At 43.6% G+C, this 22666-nt stretch overlaps 1 protein-coding gene across 3 annotated transcripts in view; it reads right to left on the reverse strand.

Moving 5' to 3' along the window:
- Window positions 1-14026, reverse strand: part of STAT5B (signal transducer and activator of transcription 5B) — a 58607-nt gene extending 44581 nt beyond the window's left edge. For 2 of the 3 annotated variants that reach the window (XM_087441190.1, XM_087441189.1), the window contains exon 1: window positions 13912-14025. The gene's annotated coding sequence lies outside the window, so the exon portion shown is untranslated. Of the gene's footprint in view, window positions 1-13911 lie in introns of all 3 variants that reach the window. The other variant, XM_087441187.1, reaches the window with a different exon arrangement.
- Between the last annotated feature and the right edge of the window lie 8640 nt (window positions 14027-22666).

A 22666-nucleotide genomic window follows, 5' to 3' on the forward strand; every position in this document is an offset into this window, starting at 1 on the left:
CTTCCAAAAAAGGTAGCGCATCTGTGTGGGTCTGTGTGTGTTGTGGGGTGGGGTTCTGGTGGGAAGCTTTAGGGGTATCATCTTCTTCAGGTCAGAGTAGCTTCTGCTCCCTTATAGAGTAGTGGTTTCAGTTCCCAGAGGACGAGATCCTATTTGTATTTGAGTTGTTTGGAAGCTGGATGTTAAAAGTAGGAGACAGTCTATACATTATTTTATTTCTTTAAAAGGCCTGTAACTACACTGTCCAATATGATAGCCACCAGCCACATAGGCTACTGAGCAGTTGAAATGTGGCCGATGTGACTGAGGAACTGAATTTATTTCAATTAACTTAAATGTAAACTTAAAAAATGATGCTCAAGGGGCCGGCCCCGTGGCTTCGTGGTTAAGTGCAGGCGCTCCGCTACTGGCGGCCCGGGTTCAGATCCCGGGAGCGCACGGATGCACCGCTTGTCGGGCCATGCTGAGGCCGCGTCCCACATACAGCAACTAGAAGGATGTGCAGCTATGACATACAACTATCTACTGGGGCTTTGGGGAAAAAAAAAAGGAGGAGGATTGGCAATAGATGTTAGCTCAGAGACGGTCTTCCTCAGCAAAAAGAGGAGGATTAGCATGGATGTTAGCTCAGGGCTGATCTTCCTCACAAAAAAAAAAAAAAAAAAAAAAAGATGCTCGATTTAGTTACCTGGAACTCTTCTAAGTATGTTTGGAACAACTTGGGTATGTGAATCTACTTTATCAACTAAAAGTTTTATGAAATCTGAATATAGTTCATGTATTTCTGGTGAAAATTTTGAGTTCAAATTGAGATATGCTGTAAGTGTAAAAAACACACCAGATTTTGAAGACTTAGTACAAAAGAAGAATGTAAATTATCCCATTAATAGTTTTTATACTGATTACATATTGAAATGATAGTATTTTGGATATACCAGGTTAAAGAAAATATATTATTATTAAAATTGACTTTATCTGTTTCTTTTTACTTTTTTTTAAGGTGGCTACTAGAAAATTACATTTATATTTGTATTGGACAGTGCTCGTCTATAACAAATGTTTTACATGTTCCTATATAACTCTTGTTTACAGCTTTCTAGTTTATATATGTCTTATCTGTAACATTTATAACTTTCCTTCTATGTTTTGCTTAGGAGAAAATTTTGAAAGCCATCCTAAGCTTTCAAATTAAATTAAAAAATATATATAGTCTTACTATACTTACTGAAATATTAGAATGAAATTACACTATTTTGAGTCGAAAGTGTACACAGTATTGTTTTCAAAGATTACTATTGTTACATAATGTCTATAGAAAGATATGTTTAAGAAGACTAAATTTAGTGATTCTTTAATGGAACTACTAGTGATTATCTACCATCTGTTCAGAGAATGTGAAATTCATTGAGTCATATTAAAAATCTACCCTAATGCATATTTCAAAGGAAGTTCATGCAAATTCAACTCTCTGACTTATTCTCTGAAAAAACTTTAATGACCCAAATAAAATGTCCAATAATTAAAACAACATAGTATATTCAGAGACATACTACAGAACAGAATAGAGAAGAAGCAGATCTGCACATATATAAGGACTTCGTATATGATAAAGATGGACTTTCACATCAGTGGGGAAAAGAGGCAGCTGGTGGAAAATGGTGGATTTTTTTGAATAGCTGGATAGCCATTTGGAATTGATTTAGGTTCAAATTGTTAATCCATGTGAAACATTTAGCTCAGAGCTTGGCACACAAGTAAGTGATCAGTAAATATTAATTATTGTTATTTTTAGGAAAACAAAGTTACATTTCCACCTCACTTCTTACACACAAATGGATTCCAGATGGATAGAGAGACTTAATTCAACAAAATAGAACCATAAAATACTCTACAAGAAAATATAAATAAAAATTTTATAATCTTTAGGTAGGAATGGTTTTTCTAAGCACGTCTCAATAGCCAGATCAGAGAAGAAAAAATTATACTACAAAAATATTTAACATTTTTGTACTATAAAAAATACTGTACAAAGTTGAATGCAAAAAAAAAAACATGGGGGGAAATTACTTGTAATATGTAAGACAGAATGATCTTCAGGAAAACTCAAACACCTACAATAGAAAAACAGGCTAATTACATAAAAAAGGCAAATCACAAAGAGGAAACAAAATGGCCAACAAACATGTGAAGCAATGTCCAACCTTGCTAGGAATCAAGGAAATACAAATGAATATGAGAGACTAACAGAGATATAAAGGTTGTCCACACTCAGTCATGGAGGACGTGGGGAAATGGCCATCCCCTTCATGCACTAGTTACTGGTGGGCATGTAGACTGGGATAGTCTTTTTGGAGTGCAGTTTGGCATTATCTATGAAAATGACTCAGCAACTCCACTTCCAGAATTTACGTTAAGGAGATGGTCCAGTAAATGTGAAAAAATCCACTCAACCTAAGAATCTGCACCATGATACTGTTGATAAAAGTGAAAAACTGGAAACAACTTAAATATCCATTAACAGGTATTAATGGATTAACTAAATTATGGTAGGGTTATACAATGGAATACAGACCTTAAAAATGTTGAAGTAGATTGATATTTATTGAGTTCCCAGGAAACAAGTCCCTCTTGAGCCCCCAGATAACAAGGTTTGACTGAACCATACACTTGGATTATCTCTTCTCCATATTCCCCCACCTCGATTACCTGTGTTAACAGAGAGCTGGTTGTTTATATTAGGGGTTGGTAACCTGAGTCCATGAACCTCTTGAAATGTATGCAAAATTTTATGTGTATGTGTATTTTACTTAGAATAGTTTCATTAGAGTCTCAAAAGGTCCCCCAATTCCCAAATAGTTAAGAACCACCGGCATATATAGTTTAACAGGCCAAGCTGTTGTCTAACTTTGCCTTATAAAGCATATGTGACTGTACAGTCCACTCATTCACTAGTCAATAAATATTTACTTAGTACTCACTGAGTCTTATCTTGACTGGTAGCCCAATTACTGTAAAATTTTGGAATAAATTTCTTTACTCACTTTGGAAGTATTTTTAAATACACACACACACACAACCCCAAAAAGCCCTCTAGCAGCTAAGAGACAAAAAGCAGATTAACGAGTTTCAAATAAAATTATAATGTTAACTTTCGAAAGAAGTAATTTTTTTTTTACAGTCATTTGAATCTTACACACATTTGAGCTCCTTTAAGAGAGAACTTTAAGATTTATGGCCTTGGAAAAAGACATCTTTGAGAGGATAGCCACGTTTTCAAAATCAAATGAGGACTAGAACACAATCAAGTAACCAACTCTCAATGAAGAAAGCAATACATCATTTTATATATTAATTTAAAAAATATGTTCTATAACTTACTGACATAATATTATGAAATATATGATGCTAAATTTGAGGTCCCAAATTTACATGATTTTTAAAATATTTCATGGCTTGGTGAAAATGATTCAGACACATAAGAAAAGAAAGAGGATTCTTTTAACTTATCCCAACAGTATCACAGTGATAAAACAGATTACAAGAAAAACCAGCACTTATACATGAACTAAAACCAAAGAAAAACATAATTTTGGATTAAATGAGATTATCACATTTTCAGGAGGCAGAGGAGGTAAGAAGTGATAAGCAAAAAAGAACCATAAAATCAATAGGATTTATCTATGAAGGCATATTGGGCAATATATGTTTATATATTTATACATATTTACTGAGTTGAATTTCACATAAAATAAGTAGGTCTTCTGCTGTGCTCAAAAATACATATTTGTTAAGACTGCTATTTTATTTGCTGCAAAGTGATAAGACCTACATAGCTGTGCTCCACAGTTCTCCTAAAACATCAACTTGTCATTTATTTTCATTTTTCTTCTTTAAACCCCTTAAAATGTTAAAATGCTTTTAAACACTAAATCTAGTTACAACGAAACTATTTAATGTGAATTTAATTATGGCAGAATACAAGTCTCTTTTTATTAGCAATGACATATATCCAAGAGAAAGTATCTTTCACTAGAGATTTCCTTTACCAGATATTCCCAAATGAATACCACAATAAACACAGAGAAGTTATTAAGCATGACTAATGGAATTACAAGAAAAAGAAATCCATAAACCTAGCAACCTTTGTAGGTATCAACATGAAAGAGAAGGCAGTACAAAAGCAAATGCAAAAAGTATACTGAAATAATACCATGTTCCAGGTTGTAAGAAGTTAAACTAGACCAAATTTTTTTCAGAAGTTGGAAAAAACACATGTCTTCAATATCAAATGAATGGTAACTTAGCAGAGCACATACACAAGTAAAACAATATAATTTCTTTATTATATTTATAAACAATTCTCCATCAGCTTATATATAAAAATATGGAGCATTCCATCAAATATAGGAAATAACTCAGACCTACACTTCAAATTATTTTAACTCTGAAAACGTTAAATACAGATATAATTCAACAAAAGATGTTATATAACCAAATAAGTATACTGTACCAAATATTACCAAATAAGTATACTGTACCAAATATTTAACACAAACATCACAAACTACTGGTTTTTCTGCTCCTAAAAAGGAAACACTAACTGAAAACAAAAACAAGATTCTCATTCTAAGATAAATCAATACACAAAAGTCATTTTAAAAATAACTTTTTTCCCCCAGCTTTATTGAGATATAACTCATATGTAATATTGTGTAAAGTTTAAGCTGTACAATGTAATGATTTGATATAAGTATGTATTGTGAAATGATTACCACAATAAGGTTAGTTAACACATCCATCAACTCACATAGTTAACGATTTTTGTGTGTGTGGTGAGAACTTTTAAGATCTACTCTCATAGCAACTTTAAAATACACAATACAGTATTGTTAACTACAGTCACCATACTGTACGTTACATCCCCAGAACTTACTCATCTTAACTGGAAGTTTGTACCCTTTGACCATCTTCAACCATTCTCCCCCAGCACAACCCCCTCCGCCCCTAGCAACCAGCAATCTGACCACCAATCTGCTCTGTTACTATGAGTTTGGTTTTTTTAGATTCCACGTATAAGTGAGATCATACAATACTTGTCTTTCTCTGACTTATTTCACTTAGCATAACACCCTCGAGGTTCATCCATGTTGTCACAAACGGCAGGATTTCCTTCTTTTTTATGGATGAATAATATTCTGTTATATATCTCTCACATTTTCTTTATCCATTCATTAAGAATAACTTTTTTTGATTACACAATAGTCTCTGTTCATTATTATCTATTATAGAAAAACGAGAAGATACTAGAAAGCGCACACACAGACACCCAGAATCCCACAACCCAGAAGAAATCTTTTTTCAATGCATATTCTTTTTTACAAGCACAACTGTATGTGATTGTTTTTTAATTTGCCTTTCCATTTAGGAATATATTGTGAACTTTACCTAAATCATTAAATATTGTTTTATAACGTGATTTCAAATGGCTGAATAGTATCCACTGTACAGGTATTCCTCAATTTAGTTCATTAACCCTCTAATGCTGAATACTGAAGTTGTTTCCAATTTATTGCTATTTTAAATACTAGTATAAGGAACATCCTTGTATACGAATCTTTGAACATATTTCAGATTATGTCCTCTAAATGGAACTATTATGTCAAAGGGTATGCACATTTTTGAGGCTTTTAACACATATATCAAACTGCCCTTCAAAAAAAGTACCAATTTACATACCAAACAATGCGCCAGGTTCCCCACATTCTTAAGTAACAGTGCTTTTATTTTTTTCAATATTTTTAGTCTTTGTAAATCTGTTAACTGGAAAAATTATGTTATTGTTTTTATCTGCATTTCTTGATTTCTAGTGCAGTTGAATATAATTTTATATGATTATTGGCCATTTGTATTTCTTCTTTTGCTCATTTTCCCATTGGGAGAAGCATCTTTTTCTTATTATTCGTATATACTCTTTATATATTCAGAATATTAACCCATAACCTTTTGTCATATATGTTAAAAATATTCTTCTTATTTTGTCATTTACCTCTGGTTTCTGGCATTTTGGGCATAAAGAAGTTTTCATATTTATATACATTAATATTTTCTTTGATGATTTATTCCATAAAAGCCACTGTTTTTATGTTTGTCCTGTTCAAATTTACCAGTATAACTAGAACGTAATGTCAAGTTCTGTCCAAACTAGACCTCTCACACTTGATGAAAATTCAAAATCATAAATTTTGACAATGTCACACTTCTAGGACAAAATTTAAAATGTGCGCTTGAGGTAATAAGTTATCTTACTTAAGGACCCATTCCTTTAAAATTATGTGCTTTGCTCTGGGATTGTAAAATCAAGGGATCATGCTGCATCACCAACTCAGCATGTTAATTGTAGCCATGTCATTCAGGAAGCCAAATATTTTCTATTTTGTTTTGATACCTTGAACAGTTAAGGAGGAAGGCCAATCTCTACACACAATACAATGAATATAGTATTTTTACTTGATATTTAAACTCATCGCAAGATAAACTCATCTTTAAAATATGCTTAGGATATCCTTCAGGATTTCCACATATCATTACATAATTGAAACAATAACAACAGCATAAAAAGAAGGAATATTTGCATTGCGTCTCTATATATTAGACCTTCCATACCTTTTACTGTCTTACTTTGTAGGGTAAGGCTCTACAATGTCCAATTCTCACTATGATTCCCCCTCACTTTCTACCAGAAACAGATCACAAATCCTAAAAACATAAACTCACGGTGTGAACTGACTTTCATTTTGTAAAGAGCTGTATATTTTTGGAGATCTCTAGTTTGCCACTTTTCTCAAGCCTAAAAGATGACCAAAAGATTTTTGGAAACATGAAACAAAACAAAAAAATAGAATTAGCATTGTTTCTGAGAGAACATTTTATCTGGTTTAAACTATGAATGAATATCTTATAGAATGTTATATTATAAAGCTGATAAACTCCAATTGTTAGCACTTTAACAGATTAAATGCTCAATAGTTTCTCTTTACAAATGCTTCAATGACATTTGTGAATGCAGCAATTGAAAACATTTCACCCAGGTTGGATTTTTAAATCCCATACTTTACAAAAACATAGTGATTTGTCACCAGCTATAGGTTCTGAATTTCAGACAACACAAAATAGTTTTTCACAAATTTTCTAATTTACTCTCATCTAAAGGCTGGAAAACCCCACTGAAGGCTTTTTAAACTCATCAGACATAGAAAAAAAAAAAAAAAACAGCTTTAATTGTAGGATCTTACTGACACAAACATAAGGAAATTCTGAGTTATAGATACTTCTTCACATTAAGCTTTTTCCACTGACATTGTAACTTCTGTCAACATTCAAAGAAAATTCAACCCCGGTCAAAGGTGACAGTTTGACAATTCTGGAAGCTAACATCCTCTGTTTATTTGAACAAGTTTATACTCTCTGCTCAGGGAACTGAAGTTTTCCTCATCCCTGACTTCATCTCTCAGATTCAAATCACTGCACTTTTAAGGCTGTGAATTCTGTCTCCAAGATTTAACTTCACAATCCACCTCCAAGGAAAAGTGCTGAGAGAAAATAAGCATCAGATATGAAAAGGAATACATTTCTGAGACTGGTCTCTAATAGCCTTTGCACAGCGCTAAACACAAAAATTAGTTCAGTTGCCTTAAAAATTATCCCCCCAAATTAAAATTCTTAAGTCCTTCTATCTCAGAAATCACAATTAGTAGTTCTAAAAAGCTTCCATAAAACAAGATTAGGACCATAAATCCTTTCAAAATAAAGTTGTGAATAAAATGAGCTGGATACTTGAATGCTCAGTCAACAAACAGGAGTGTCACGTGCCACACTGGCGTACAAGATCTTTTTGTTTGTAAATAGAGGGTGAGGAGACAGCTTATAGCTCTTCTCCTATGATGTATATGGCAATGCTGGTGGAAGAACAACAAAAGGCAACTTTTAGTTAAAATTAAGATGTTCTCTGTTTTAATATAATTTCCACTAGGAATATCTATGTTAGTTGGGAAAATACTTAACATCACCTTCATAAACTTAAAAAATTCCAAATATATATAAAACATTTTCTATTTTTTTGTTGTTCTAAAAACAAATGAGAACACAAATAAATATGTCTTAAAGAAACCAAACGTCTTATTAACAAGTTGCAGTTGCCTGCTCCCCTTTGCAGTCCAGTGGGTAAAAATGCAGCCTCTGGCATCAGCTTGGCCTGGGTTGGATCCAGCCCTGCCACTACCAGCAATGTGACGTTGGACAAGTTACTTAACTTCTCTGTGGCCATTTCTTCATCTTTCATCTGAGGATAATACCCATCCCTCTGAGGATGATGAGTTAGAACACGGCAAGAGCTTATAATCGTGTCTGCTTGGCACACTGTAAGTGGACAGTGTTAGGTACTGTTTTTATTATCTTTCTACTTTTAGGCTTTGGACATCATTTTAAGTACTTTTTAATTAATTTTCTGATCACTTTTTGAAAAATGGCCTAATATTTATTATACAGAAAATGAGTATATCTTCCCAGATGAGCCCATGGTAAGTAGAACTATAGCCCAGAGTCATAAATCGTTGTTTTGAATACAAATTATGGATGTGGCTGTTACTGGTAACTTTGGCTTGATTTCCCATATGCAAAAAAATCCCCTAACAGGGGAAAATAAGCAGTATTAGAAAACACTTGGGTTTGCCCTGTCATCATTGCAGGGTAAAGCCAAATTCACTTTTACTGGCCTGATGGGCACTGAAAATATTAGTCACAAAATTAATCCCAACAAATAACAATAATTGATTGGTGCCTTGATGTATTTCCCCTTGTCTTCCCCAACCTTTCTCTAACTAGTCAGAAAGGAAAGTTTTCATATTTTCTGAGAATCTCATTACTGCTCTCAAACCATACTCTATATCTTAGTATAATTAAAAAAATGAGTCAGCACAAGCACCTCCAAAAACTAGCAGTGCAGAGAATATGGAGATATTTCTCTTCATAACAGAAATCTGGGAAAATTAAAAAAAGAGTTAGAAGTTCCAAAAGCAACGAGAGAATAAATGGAGAGTGAGTGTTGGAGTAGATTTTGCAAGTTGGCTTCCAAAAAATAAATGTCCTTTATCAATCAATATATGTATTTTTCATCTTAATAGTACTATAATACAGGAGAAACGCATGTAATTATTATGAATAAACCCAAAGAAGAAAATATCCAGTACGTGACAAATTGTAACTGCTCCCTTCTTGAATATTAGGGGGAAATGAGAGGTCAAGATACTCTATTAACCTTATTTGTAAATTGCATTATGCATAACTGTGCATAATTATTCATAACTGTATTGTATTCTAACTGTATTAGTAATGTGATCCAAAAGAAAATTTAGGAGAGAGAAACTGCCCCTAAACTGCAAACATATTTGAATTCCAATTTAATTAGGAGTCTATTTAGTCATTACACTTCTTAGAAAAGTTAGGTGGAGGCCAGGAAAAGTCCACTTGCTTCAGTCACAGAAACAATACTACACGTACTCCTTTCAAGGATATGCTCCTCAAGACTCCTCATAACTCATACTCCAACATTCACAGTACAAGTGACCTACCACATAAAAACTATCCAGGAGGGTCAAGGAAGAGTTTTACAGCTGGGGGTGATTCCTCCCGAGTTCTACTACCATACCCTAAACTTCTCCTTGTTCTTATTTAGCTCCTCCATGACATTCTGCACAGCTTTTAGGTGAAGTCAGAAAAACTGCTACAGTTACTGCTTAACACCTGGGGTTCTATATCATATAAATTCCGTGGCAACCTCCCTTTAAAGCTCTGACATTCAAGGCTCCACATAACATGTTTCAACTCTACCTTAGTGCGTGCATTTTCTAGGTACCTGGAAGGAAACAGATAGCAGCAGCCCCATTTTTCTGTTAATTTCACCCTTGTTGTTGTTGTTTTAAGATTCCTTCCAAGGCTGCTAAACCTTGAAGAGAGTTGGTAAAAGATTCAGGAATGTCTTGCCTTCCCAACTGGGTCTTCAGGCTGAACTCAATAAAGCTGTCATGAAGTAGTACAATAGGTCAAAGACAAACCACATGGCATCTGGCGCTTGTCTTTATATGTTTAAAATAAAAATGTGACACTACAAGAAGGTTAACATGTGGACCTAATTTTGAAAATATAAACAGGAAGCACCCCCACCCCAATATTACCATTTAGAAAAAAAGGAAACCAAACCTCAAAGATACCTTCCAAGGAAGTCATGGGTGTGACCAAAACTAACAAAAGTAATAAAATGTCATCTAAAACTCTGAAACCACCAAAAGTGAGGGTCTCATTGAACCAACCAAAAATCAAACACCTGTAAATTACTCCTCTCTTTGATTAGTAAAAATAGCATAGATTTAGAGATGTAAAATCTTCTCCAAACTGGCATAGGTTTTTCAGTAGTAAAGGATCACCATTAATAAGAAAACATCCAACGTCAATATCCTACTTAAAATACGGACACGATAATTAAGAGTGAATGCAGGGGCCGGCCCGTGGCGTAGTGGTTAAGGTGCGGGCGCGCGCGACTCGGGTTCGGATCCCTGGCGCGCACCGTCGCACCGCTTATCAGGCCATGCTGTGGTGGCGTCCCATGTAAAGTGGAGGAAGATGGGCACGATGTTGGCCCAGGGCCAGTCTTCCTCAGCAAAAAAAGAGGAGGATTGGCATGGATGTCAGCTCAGGGATGATCTTCCTCACCAAAAAAAAAAAAAAAAAAAAGAGTGAATGCAATTTTCAAAAAAAACTTTTTATCACTGTGATGCTCACGATTTAAATGCACAAAAACTGTCTGATCAATGGAAACTAGATTGTTAAATTTGACTTTCTTATTCCCAGAAATAAGCATAAAACTGCGGTATTTCCAATATTGCAGAGGAAAAAATACTTCTGATTTTAGAACAATTCTATTAACAAAGCTCAGATTTAAAGAAAAATTTTTTCCTTTAAACACCACACAAAATTGGGGACAGTGATACTTGAGAGCCAACTTTTAAACGTTATTTTTATTAAGAAGTTCCAGAGTCAAAGTATTTTCTTACTTCATTACGCAGTAAAAGGATATTCTTCTGAAGAGCTCAGTAACCTGGAATTGTCAGATAAATTTTTAAAAGAATGTTTCAAATGCTCAAGACAAATTAACAAAAAGACTGGAGGTTTTTTGCTTCCTTTTGTAGGAATAATGTGGTAATCTACACTCTAATAGAAGGGAAAAAATGTGTCACTGGTAGTTAGAACTTCCAGAAATCTGTGAATACTTTACAAGATACACACATGTTTGTAGGGCACTAGAATAGTTAATCTTCCTTTGATTCTACCTTCAACCTCAATCTAATCTTGAGCATGCTATGTACCTATTTATAACATCTTCCTTTTATAATAAGAAAAGGCTACCTGTATCACCTACCTACACAAAAACAAGCCAAATGAACCACCACAAGCGCATTCATAAATATAAACCTAACACAAATCACAAATAATTTGAATACTAACACTAATATAACTTGAAAAAATTGACATAAGTACCAAAAGAGCAATAAATGACACCTTTTACTAGTCTTGATGTCGTTTTTGCATATGTAAATAAAATTTTTAAAAATCAATTGAGAGCAAGAAAATGATGATGAAATGAGAAGTTGGGGCACAATAGGAAGTGCTGACCAAAATATTTATGTTGTAACACTCCAAACAACGAGAGCACTTTTCCCCCCTTCTACCATATATATCACGAAGTATCCATTTAAGGAATATATCCATCTTAAATTTCTTAACACAAGCCATATTAAGATCCTGCTGGCAAAAATGTGAATACTGAAAAGGCAAGGACTCATGAGAAGGTGGGATAATTTATTTAGTTGGGTAGACAGCAAAGATTTTGTGCAGTTTAGCTCTGAGTTATGCAATAACCAAACTGCTGGTGATAGAAATCAACTTTTTTTTTCCCCGATGTTTTGCTTTTTTAAAACAAGATCTCTCCATTCCTTCCCTGTGTCTCAACCAGATACTTGAAGTTATCATCTTTCAAAGGCTACAGAAAACAAGTAATGTACTAGATTACAGTTGGTAGTGTTTTAATTAAACATGACAGACATCACAAAGTGTCACATAGTCTTGCTTAAAATCGGCAGCCCGGTCTCTCATTTACACTATCAATTCTAACAACTGTGGTCTTCCATGAGATGGAAATTGGTACCAAAACAAACAAAAAGCCTGAAGCTTTCAAATGAAGTCAATCAATAGGATTCCACCATTTGAAATGATCAGAACTATCCAGTGTTCATAGTGTTACAAAATTAAATTAGAAAGACATGAAAGGCACACTAAATAAAATATATCCTCTTCTAAGAACTATAGCCAAGGAATATAAACATTATAATACAAACAAACGAACAATAACAGAAGGTAGAAGAAAGAGGGAAAGTTCTATTATCTTAATTGAATGATAACAAAATTATTTGAAAAAATATACTCAACAGCTGAAAGCGTAGTATAGCCCAGGAGGCAACCCAATCACTTTGGAAATCTAACATACAAGCAGATGATAAACACCAAGACTGAAGACTGAAAAAATGACATGAGCTCAGTTTAACAATTTGGTGACACACTAGCCCTTTCAAGGGGCATTCCCGAGGATATTCCAGAGACAATTTACGGAATTGTATTTAGGCAAAGACCTACTACTTCACTGTGCCTTGGGAAGAGCACCGATCTGACAGTCCTCAGACCGACATTTCACTCCCTAACTACTAAAAAGCTGTGTGAAATGAGCAGGCCACTGACGCCATCTATCTGGGCCTCAGTTTCCACATTCTACAATAAACGAATGTAGCACAACCGCCGGGGTCCTTTCCAGCTCTAACATTCTATCACCCACTTTTACCACTATTTATCTGATACGAAGGTATGACAGGATCAGAGGGGACAAGAGGAAAAAGCACTGGGCATGGCTCTTTGGGAAAGAGAGGATCGGTATCTCTCTTTGCTTTTAAAATTCTTGTGGTTTTCATTAATCCCATCCTCCTAAAAGCTGGCGCTTGTTTTTCTTCTTTGCCTTTTCCATCACTGCTGGCTACAAGTGTTTGCAAACGCCTCTTGCTCCACACAAGTTCTTTCCTCTTTGATCTGCCTGACCATCTTGCCAGATTCCTTTAGCCTCAGACCAGTTTTTGTGACACAACGACTCTCCTTCCGACTCTCCATATCTACCCCCGACACCAGGAGCACTTTTTTACTCTTTATCCCCGGCTAGAAAAAAAGAACACGCTGCATCCCGCTGCCACACGCACAAGCCGGGGCCTGGCAGGTCCTGATGTGGGATCCCGCACCCCAGAGCCTTATCGAAAGGTTCGCATTTGTTGTCTTGACTCCTTATAAGGCCCTGTTCCTTGAAGCTTTGCTAATACCCCCACCCCACGGGGCACCCCCGGGCTCATCCCACCTCCGGGAGTCGCAGATACCTCTTTTGAAAAAAGGAGGAAAAGCAACGAGACGGTAGGGGCTGTTCGGAACTGCAACACGAAGGTGAGAGGCGGCCGGCAGTGGCCCCCTTGGCTCCCGAGGGTCGGCGCGGGGGGCCCTTACACTCCCATCCAGCCCCACGCGCACGCACACTCTCCACCTCCCGCCCCGCCGCAGCCCCCGCACGAAGCCCCGCGCGCCCCAGCCCCCCCCCCCACCGCCCCCCTTCCCGAGCGCGCAGCCACCGCGGCCGCCTCCGGCCGGGGGAGCGATGGCGGCGGCGCGGCCCCGCCCGGCGCCCCGGCGGCCGGGGCGCGGGGCCCCGCCCGGGCGGGCTCCCCGGCCTCTCTCCCCCGGCCCCGAGCCCAGGGCTCACCCCGCAGTTCCTACCTCGCTCGGCCCCTCGGGCGCCAGCGGCTGCCTCCCGCCCGCTCTCTCGCTCGCTCCCTCCCGCGCCGAGTCGCCTGCGCAGGCTCCCCGCCCGGGGTGACGGCTCCGGCCGCCGACTCTCCTCACGCCGGGGCCCACGGGGGCGCGCGCGCCTTTCCAGCGCGGAGGCCCGGCCGCGCGCGCCGCCCGCAGCCCCGAGCGCGCCCCGCGCCGGCGCGCGCCGCTTCCTGGTTCTGCCCGGCGCGCGCTCGCGAGCCCCGCGGTGGCTCGCACCCTCTCGGCCGGCGCTCTGGAGGGACCCACCGCCCCCTCCGCGCAGCCCCCCTTTTCGCGGAGGTGAGGGGGCTCCCCAGCTCGGCTCCCCAGCCGGATCCCACGGGCCACAAGCACATGCTGCCTTGTTTGGGTAGGATCGACCACCACGAGCAGGGCTCGGGCCGGACTGTGGTGGTCGCGTTGATTGGCCCCCCTCCGCGGCCCGCCCACCTTCCTTCCCCGGGTTGAGGCCCGCGTTCCGGGTCCCGTCCCTCCCGGGCCGAGGGCAGAAGTCCACCGCTGCCCCATCAATAATTATCCCGGGTTTGCTCCCTGGAGGGCGTTTCAGCCACTGCTCCTGCCGCTTACCACCCAGAGGGGCAGAGGGCCTGAATGGACACAGCAGGAATTTACATTCGCCTATGCCGACTGGATCACTCCACTGTTCCAGAGTGAATCTGTGGGGGACAGGGGCGTCTGAGACCCTTTCCCTCCCTGGGGACTCTTGCTAGCTCCCACCAGTCAGAGCTGCAGAAGGCACTGACGGCTCTCTCCAGAGAAAGAAGAGTAAGCAGGATCGCCTCTGTAAGATCCAGGGGAAACGGGTCTCTGAGAGCCCTTTTCCTGTAATGGGGAGGAGGTGCGTGTCTCAGAAGGCACCCTGAGTCACCCACTCTCCTCTCCTCTGGCTACATCTCCGGAGCTGGCCAACGGTTTCCCTGGCAACCCTCCAAGGCCCAGCACCAAAGCAAGGAAGGCATGTCAGATCTCCAGAAACCCAGCCGCAGGGACAGAAGGAGGAGAAGGACCCACACATACACACAGAGCATCCCTTCTCTACAGTCTGAAAACCTTCATGTCCAAAGATGACCAAGAACTGCGAGTCCTCTAGTTCTCCCATAATCCTCCTTTGGAAGCTCTTCCAGCAGCCTTCGCTTCACCTCCAGAATAACGCCAGCCACAAAGATCTTTGTGTGTGGAGCTGATCACAAAGTCCTTCTCCCCCACCTGGGCTACTGCTTCTGTCCCACACTCTGGGCCAACACCTGGCACGTACTTTGCACGGAGTAGATGCAGGGAGCTTCGAGGCCAGAGCAGAAGGACAGGCTGGAGCGGGAAGCTGGACGGAAGCACAAGCCGCCCTGGGCTCTCTGGCAACCCCTCTGACAGTCACTGTCCATGATGTTGTGACACTTGAGCACACCATTTTTCTCTTTTTTGTAAGCCTTCCTGCCTGCACACATGCTGTTCCCTCCACCTGGAAAGTCCTCCTGCCCTCTGGCTGTCTGCCATTCCGTGACACTTGCTCCAGGCAGTATGAACTTTGCCCTCCCTGTTTCCCACCACACGTTGTTCATGCCTCTGTTATGGCACCTCTCGTGTTGAAGGACAGTTTCTTTTTTACATGTCTCTCTACTCCCAACAGCACACAATAATTCCTTTAAATCCTCCCACCCTGTGCCCAGCCCAGGGCACACACGCAAAGAGCACAGACTCTAAAACCAAACTCACTGTCAACAACTTGAGCCATGATCTTGAGCAAGTTTTCTGCCTCGATTTCCTCATTGTAATGTGATGACAGTAATAGGACCTACCTCATAACATTGTTGTGAGAATTAAGTGAGTTAATAATGTAAAGTGCTTCGAATGCTGTACAGCACTATAGGGCTGTTAACTATTACTGCATTCGTTTAGTAACAGCTAAGATTTACACCCCACTTCCTAGAACTGGTCAGGTCTAGGACTCAATGCAGCTGCCTAGGCTGCTGGTGAGCTGCAGCTGCAGGGTGCTAGTTTGAATGCCCTGGAGGGCAGGACAGGTATGTCTCCCTATTCTTGCATCTCACAGGACATCTCTGACTGACCACTAGGCACCAAGCTAGATCTGGCTGGCTGTGTGCACAGACACAAAGGACGGAATGTTCTGGATGACTACCTCAGCAAAACAAGAATGTTGTCAACCTGAGACAGGAAGGAAGGTCCAACACCTACCTCTCCTTACTTGTCAATTCAGATGAGGTGAGAGCCTCTTCTCCTGAGCCTCAGGGACATTGTCCCCTAAGTTGAGAAGACACCAGACTGATATGACACAGAAGGAGCCCTAGAAAGAAAGAAACTGAACAGGAAGCTAGGATCCAGAAATACCCTGCAGAGAGCCCACATAGAAAGGTCCCAGAGACATACCTGCAGATGGAGAGATGTCCCCTGAAGAAAGAGTTGTTGTCATCTCTTAGCCCACCCTGGCCTGACCCAGGAGAGAAAGAGGCTTGAGGGGGAGCCTGGAAGTCTGGTGGGCAGCCTTTGTCCATCTACCCAACCTACTCTCAAGCAGGGATGACTCCAGCCTCCTTCTCTCACTCTCGTGGACAGGCATGTGGCTACCACAGAGAACAACGCCTCCACTTCACATCCTCCCTCAGCCCTGCCCAGCCACAGGGAGATCATGAGGCCATTTTCTGGAAACGTAATTGAAACCACAACCACGATTCCCTCTAGCCAGAGACCCACGCTCACACGCTCATGTGGCGTCCCTCTCCAGAACTCTCTGGACCCCGGAAATCAGGCTGGCCCTGGGAGACCACCGGCTACACAGTAGCCAAGGAATGACACTGGCAGGAACTTTTCTTCTTCCATAGGGGAATGATTCTGCCCTATTAAGTCACTACAGGCTCCTGGCGCCATGGGAGGACACAATGTGGACACTCAACAGACAGGAAGGCAGAGACCCCAGATCTCCAGGGCCTCAGAATGGAGTTTTGTCACAGCCAGTGGTTCAGGAGGGTCTCTGTCCTTGTCAGGGCTGACTGCTGCCAGAGAGTGGGAGGTGAAAAGAGCCTAGATTTACCATTCAATCTGGTTCCAAATCATAGCTCTGCCAACTTACCAGCTGTGTGACCTTAGGCAAAGTACTTAACTTTTCTGAGGGCTTCAGTTTCCCCTCATGTGTAAGTCAGAGGAGTAAAGTATACCATATATTTGTAAATGCATAGAATCTTTCTGGTAGTACACACCTCACCCTGGTAACTGTGGGTGCCCCTGCAGAGGGGACCTGGGGGACAGGAAAGGAGAGAGACTAACTTTTCACCATATATCCTTTAGAATTCTTCTGAGTTTTGTACTATGCGCTCTGCTACCTATTAAAACATTAGGAAAAGGAACATTTTTTAAAAGAAAAAAGAGAGAGAGTGTTTGTGAAAGTAACTAAGCATCATGCCTGGCTTGTGGAAGGCACTTGATAAATGAGCATTTTCTCTCTCTCTTTCCCTCAGCCCAGCCCCAGCCAGCTGGCTGGGCCAGGAGGGAGTGGGCATGGTGGTGGAGCCTGGGGTGGGCGGATGTGAGGGGAACAATGGGTGTGCAGGTCCTTGCAGGACTCACCACCTGGAGATTCTCACATGCCCTCCGCCTTGCTCCCATGTGCCTCACCTGCCCGGGCTCCCTTCCAGCCAGAGCTAAAGGGGTGGCTCTCTGGAAAGCCTGAGGGGCCCCTGCCTGCCTCCTAGGACAGGGTCACCGTGCCCTCTCCACACAGAGTCCTAGGGCAACGCTGCTTTATCCAGAGGGCAGGGTTGACCCCGAGGAGGAGCAGAATGTCCCCTCAGCCAGTATCTTGCTGGCTTGCCGGGTTGGGTAAAGAACTCACAAGTCAGCCCAGCGCCAGGCAAAGATGAGGCTGCTCTGCTGCTGCCATGGGCAGGAGAGCAGGTCAGTAAGATTAGAGCAGGCAGAGCCAGGGCGGCAGAGGAGAGAACCTTCTGGGTGCTGGGGGTCAGGAGGTGTGAAAGAGAAATGGGTCTGCACCGTGCAAGGGAAACCCTGAACTGTAGGAGCTTGGGGAAGCCCTGTCCTGTTTAAGGGACCTTCATTAATTCAACAAATATATATAAAGCCGCTATTAGGAAGCAAGCAGGGGCACACAGCCCTTTGGGCAACTAGTTAGAGGCATAAGAGGAGGCCTGCAATACAGGATTGAGGGGCTACAGGAGTGCAGAGGAGAAAATGCTAGCTCTCCTGGCCAAGGTCCCTGAACACCTACTGTGTGCTAGGCACTGTGACTGAGTCTTCATAGCAACCCTGGGATGTGGGTCTTGCTGTTCTTTTACAAAGGAGGTTACTCAGCTCAGAGAGGCAGACTCACATGCCCAAAATCACACAGCAGAGCCAGGGTTTGCACCAGGTCCTTAGGACTCCAAAGCCTTTGTGCTTTCCTCTACGCCACACTGACCCTCTGAAAGATGAGGAAAATGTCACCAGGTGGCCGAGGGAAGAATGGCATTCCAGGGAGGTGGAACTGAGAAGGCAAAAGCTTGCAGTTGAGAGGGGCCAGTGCACTGGCGGAACTGTACGGCTGAAGCACGGAGTGAAGGGAAGGCCCAGGCTTGGGGCTGATCTCAGCAGCAAATGAAGGCCAGGTCAGTAGCCAGTGAGGAGGGGAAGGGGCGTTGGCCCTTCTTCATTTTGGTTTTATAGCCCCCACTGGCTCCTGGGGCTGGGGAGCTGATTTTGGAGGCTGGGATCAGGGGAGCGGGCAGGGAAGATGTGGGTGGGCTTGTGCACACGACAAACCAGAAAACAGTGACAAACAGAGAAAGGAACCCCCTCCAGTCATAACAAAGGAAAGCGGCAGAGTGGTGGGGAACAGCGGGGAGGGAGATGCACAGTCCTCTCCCACACAACCCCCCGCAGGGCTTGAGGTCGGATACTGGGCTGGCTAAGGCACAGAAGATTTCTTGTTGGGCTGGAAGGAGGAGAAACTAGCTCAGCGAGAAGAGGGTCCTGGTAGTCATCATGGATGAGGATGGGAGCCAAACCCGACCTAGGGCTGCTCAGGACAGCGGATAGTCCCACTCAGCTGCCCAGCTCTGTGCCCGTGGCCCTCTCCTCTCTCTCACCAGGCCTATCCCTGCAATGGGGAAGGTGGGCTCCTCCCTGCCCTCCTGACCAGATAGGAAGCATGCGCTCAGCACAGACACTGCACCCCTCCTCTCGGTGGCCTGCAAGCGTCTCTCCCAAGGCAGGCTGAAGGACAGGGCTGCTGGGCAAAGGCAGGCAGGATTCCCCCTCCCGCTCACCCTGTCAGTCCCGCACCCCTCCCCTCACTCTATTCCCAGAAACAGAGGACAGTCACTATGCCTCAGGCTGGATGGCCTTGTGTTCTCTTGGTGACTTCACTGTAAACTGACTTCCCTGAAGAGTGGCAGAGGACAAGGGACAGAGGCAGGAAGGGTGGACAGGCTTCACCTGGGACCCAGCAGCTCCTTCCCCTCCCCGCAATTCACATGGAATTCCTCACCACACGCATGCACACCCTCCCTACATCCTGCTCTGTCTTCATAGACAAGCGTCGGGGCATCGTTTCTACAGGGAGGTACTAGGAAGAGGAGACTCCGCGAGAGGCAGAGACCTTGATCTTGGGGGTGTGATATACACTGAGCATAGACTTCCAGGAGCTTCGGGGGTGGGGGCTGGAGTGGAGGTGGGCAATCCCAGCAAAGGCAAGGTGGGGGTGAGGCAGGACATCTAACAGCCCGAGGGCTTCAGCTCTCCCCAGCGCAGATACTTCCTGGAACACCTCCAGCTTTCTTGGGAAGGCTCTGCACCCCCACCCCACCTCCCCTCTGGCTCCTGCACAACAGGAACTCTCCTTGAAGAAAGGACTAGGAGCAGAGGAAACAAAGGCATCTCTGTACCACCTCCCTCTGCCCCCAGGGACGGTTAGGTCAAGGTGACCTCAGTCTGTTCTCCCCAGGGTAGGGGCATCTGCAGGGCCTTCTCAGCTAACCCTGTCTCCAAGGTCAGGCCAGAAACAGGACTTGAGATAATTCTTCCCTTCCTCCATAAACTCGAACCCACCTTCATGTAACACACAGGTCACTCTGCCTCATTCAACAGAGCAGGGGCATGGACTGGCATGGAAATGGAGGCGCCATGCTCCGCGCCACAGAACAATTATGGGCTAGCCCAGCCAAAGGAGACACCTTCACTCTGAGGGTGTGCTGGGGTTTTGGGAAGTTGAGAAAGGTTGTACAGCCATGTGCCACACAACGTCGTTAGAGTCAAAAATGGACTGAATATACGATGGTGGTCCCATAAGATTAGTACCATATAGCCCAGGTGTGTAGCAGGCCATACCATCTAGGTTTATGTAAGTACACTCTGTGATGTTCACCCAACGACAAAATTGTTTAATGAAGCATGTCTCAGAGTGTGTCACTGTTGTTAAGTGACACACGACTGTACTGAGACCCTGCCCATAGGGCCAGGCAACTTGGATCCTGGTGCCAGCTGTGGACAGGTCTCTTCCCTGGCGTAATCACAAGGGATGATTCTGGCCCTGCTCACCTTCAAGGTTGTTGCAAGGATGGGTTGAGTTGAAGAATACAGCCATGTTTGTGCATGAATGTGCCATGATTCAGTTCAGGATGTGTGCATGGTGTGCTACTACAAACTAGACTAGGGATTATTATTATTCCCAATAAAATATGGTCAGTCTTCTTTGGGGGAATGTATTCCCATGAGATTTTTTTAATCCTTCCTCATTCCCCATGTAATGCTGCGACTTGAAATTGCAAATGAGGGGCTGTTAGGGGAGGCCAGCCTGCGACCCCAGCTCAGTCTGGACACTAGGCAGTTTCTGATCTTCCTGAACCCCACATCCTAGGCCTCAGTTTTCTCCTCCATAGTCTGGGCCTCTAAAACCACCAGGGTGCTTTGTGGTGGGAAATAGCAGAGACCAAACCAGGGGGCTGAAAGCAAAAAGAAACCCCAAATTTGACATTTCCGGGTAGTTGTGTTATCCGGAGCTGTGACCACAGCCACCTCTGCCCCCAACCCAGCTCTGACACCTTTCCCTCCTCCGCTCCCTTGGGTGGCTTCTGCTCATCCTGGGAAAGCTCCAAAGCTCCTCCCCCTCTCCCGGCATCTAAAAGGGGGCACAGAGGCCCAAAGAAATGGAGAGAAACCCAGAACCAGACAGAGACCTGGACAGAAAGAATCAAAAGGAGGAAGAGAATCAAAAAGCAAGAGGAGGAAACACGCAAAGAAGGACGCTGGGCTTCAGGGCCTCCTGGCCAGGGAGGCCAAATGGGGAAAGAGCCCGAGGTCGGTGGGGAAGAGCGGTAGCCACTGGACACAAGGCGGGGGTGGGGGGGGTGGGGGGGCATGTGAGGGCTTGGCAGGCCCTAGGGCACATCCTTTTAGGCCAAGCCCTCCGGTTTTGTTCACTGGCACCTCAATGCTAGCATTTTAGGACCCAGGACTACCCCCGCCCTAGCCCAGCCCAGCCCAGCCCAGCCCAGCCCAGCCCAACCCAGCCAGATGTTTGGTGGGTGGGGCTGCCCACTGGAGCAGCAGGCCCCTGCAGGCCCCGGGGAAGAGGCTGGAAAGTTGGCTGCCTGGAAGTGAGCAGGCAGGGTCCCCACTCTGGAGCCGGCACCCCCATATCACCCTCTCCAGATGCCCAGATGTGAGTGCATGGCATCGGTGCTCTGCCCTCCAGACGTGGCTCAGAGGAAACCCAAGGAATTTCTCCCATCGACTGACTTACCTGCTGGAAGTGAGAGGTCGGAGGGCACAGGTGCCAAGTCAGACCCACCCACCATGTGGCAGTGGGTTTGGATCTGCCACTGACAGCCTTTGTGACACTGGCCAATTACTTTCTTTTTTTTTTTTTTTTTTTAAAGATTTTATTTATTTTATTTTTCCCCCCAAAGCCCCAGCAGATAGTTGTATGTCATAGCTGCACATCCTTCTAGTTGCGGCATGTGGGACTCGGCCTCAGGATGGACGGAGAAGTGGTGCCTCGATGCACACCCGGGATCCGAACCCAGGCCGCCAGCATTGCAGCGCGCGCACTTAACCACCAAGCCACAGGGCCGGCCCTGGCCAATTACTTTCTCTCTCCACCCTCTGTTTCCCCATTTGTAAAATCATCTTTACAGTTATTTCCAGCTCTGACACTTGACTCTCATCCCAGGTGACCCCCTAGCTCTGTGTGTCTCACCCTCCCCTGCCAAATCCACTGCACAGAGTGGAGGAAGAAGGGAGGGTGGGAGAGGTGTGCTCTCTCCTCCCTAGGGCTCCCCTGCAGAACACCTAAGGAGCAAGGTTTCCCCAGTCCTTTGCAAACCCCCTTATGGTTTTCAATCCTTTCCTCATGATCCTGCCAACTAAGAGACTGCGACCACACATGGCAGTGGGCGGGGGGGGCCCACACATTCCAGCTTCTGCAGCTTTAAACTTCAGTTTTTCTCTGAGGTAAAAAGAATGAAAGTGGGGGAGGTAGTGAGGGGCAAGGAAGGTAGGGGAGTGGATGGGGGGAGGGAATGGAGAGAAAGGGGCAGATCCAAGAAGGCATTAGGGAGGGAGGGAGGAAGAGGAAAATGATTCCCCCCAGGACACATGGTCTCAGCCCAGCTGGGCCTTGAGTGAGCAGCCAGGCTGTCTCCTCCATTTGTGCTGCCAATACCAGCTGCCAGGCAGAGGGGAGGCCCAGAGGAGA

This window comes from Ceratotherium simum, chromosome 16, assembly GCF_057802395.1.
Source record: "Ceratotherium simum simum isolate JZ-2026a chromosome 16, ASM5780239v1, whole genome shotgun sequence".
In the NCBI taxonomy this organism is placed as follows: domain Eukaryota; kingdom Metazoa; phylum Chordata; class Mammalia; order Perissodactyla; family Rhinocerotidae; genus Ceratotherium; species Ceratotherium simum.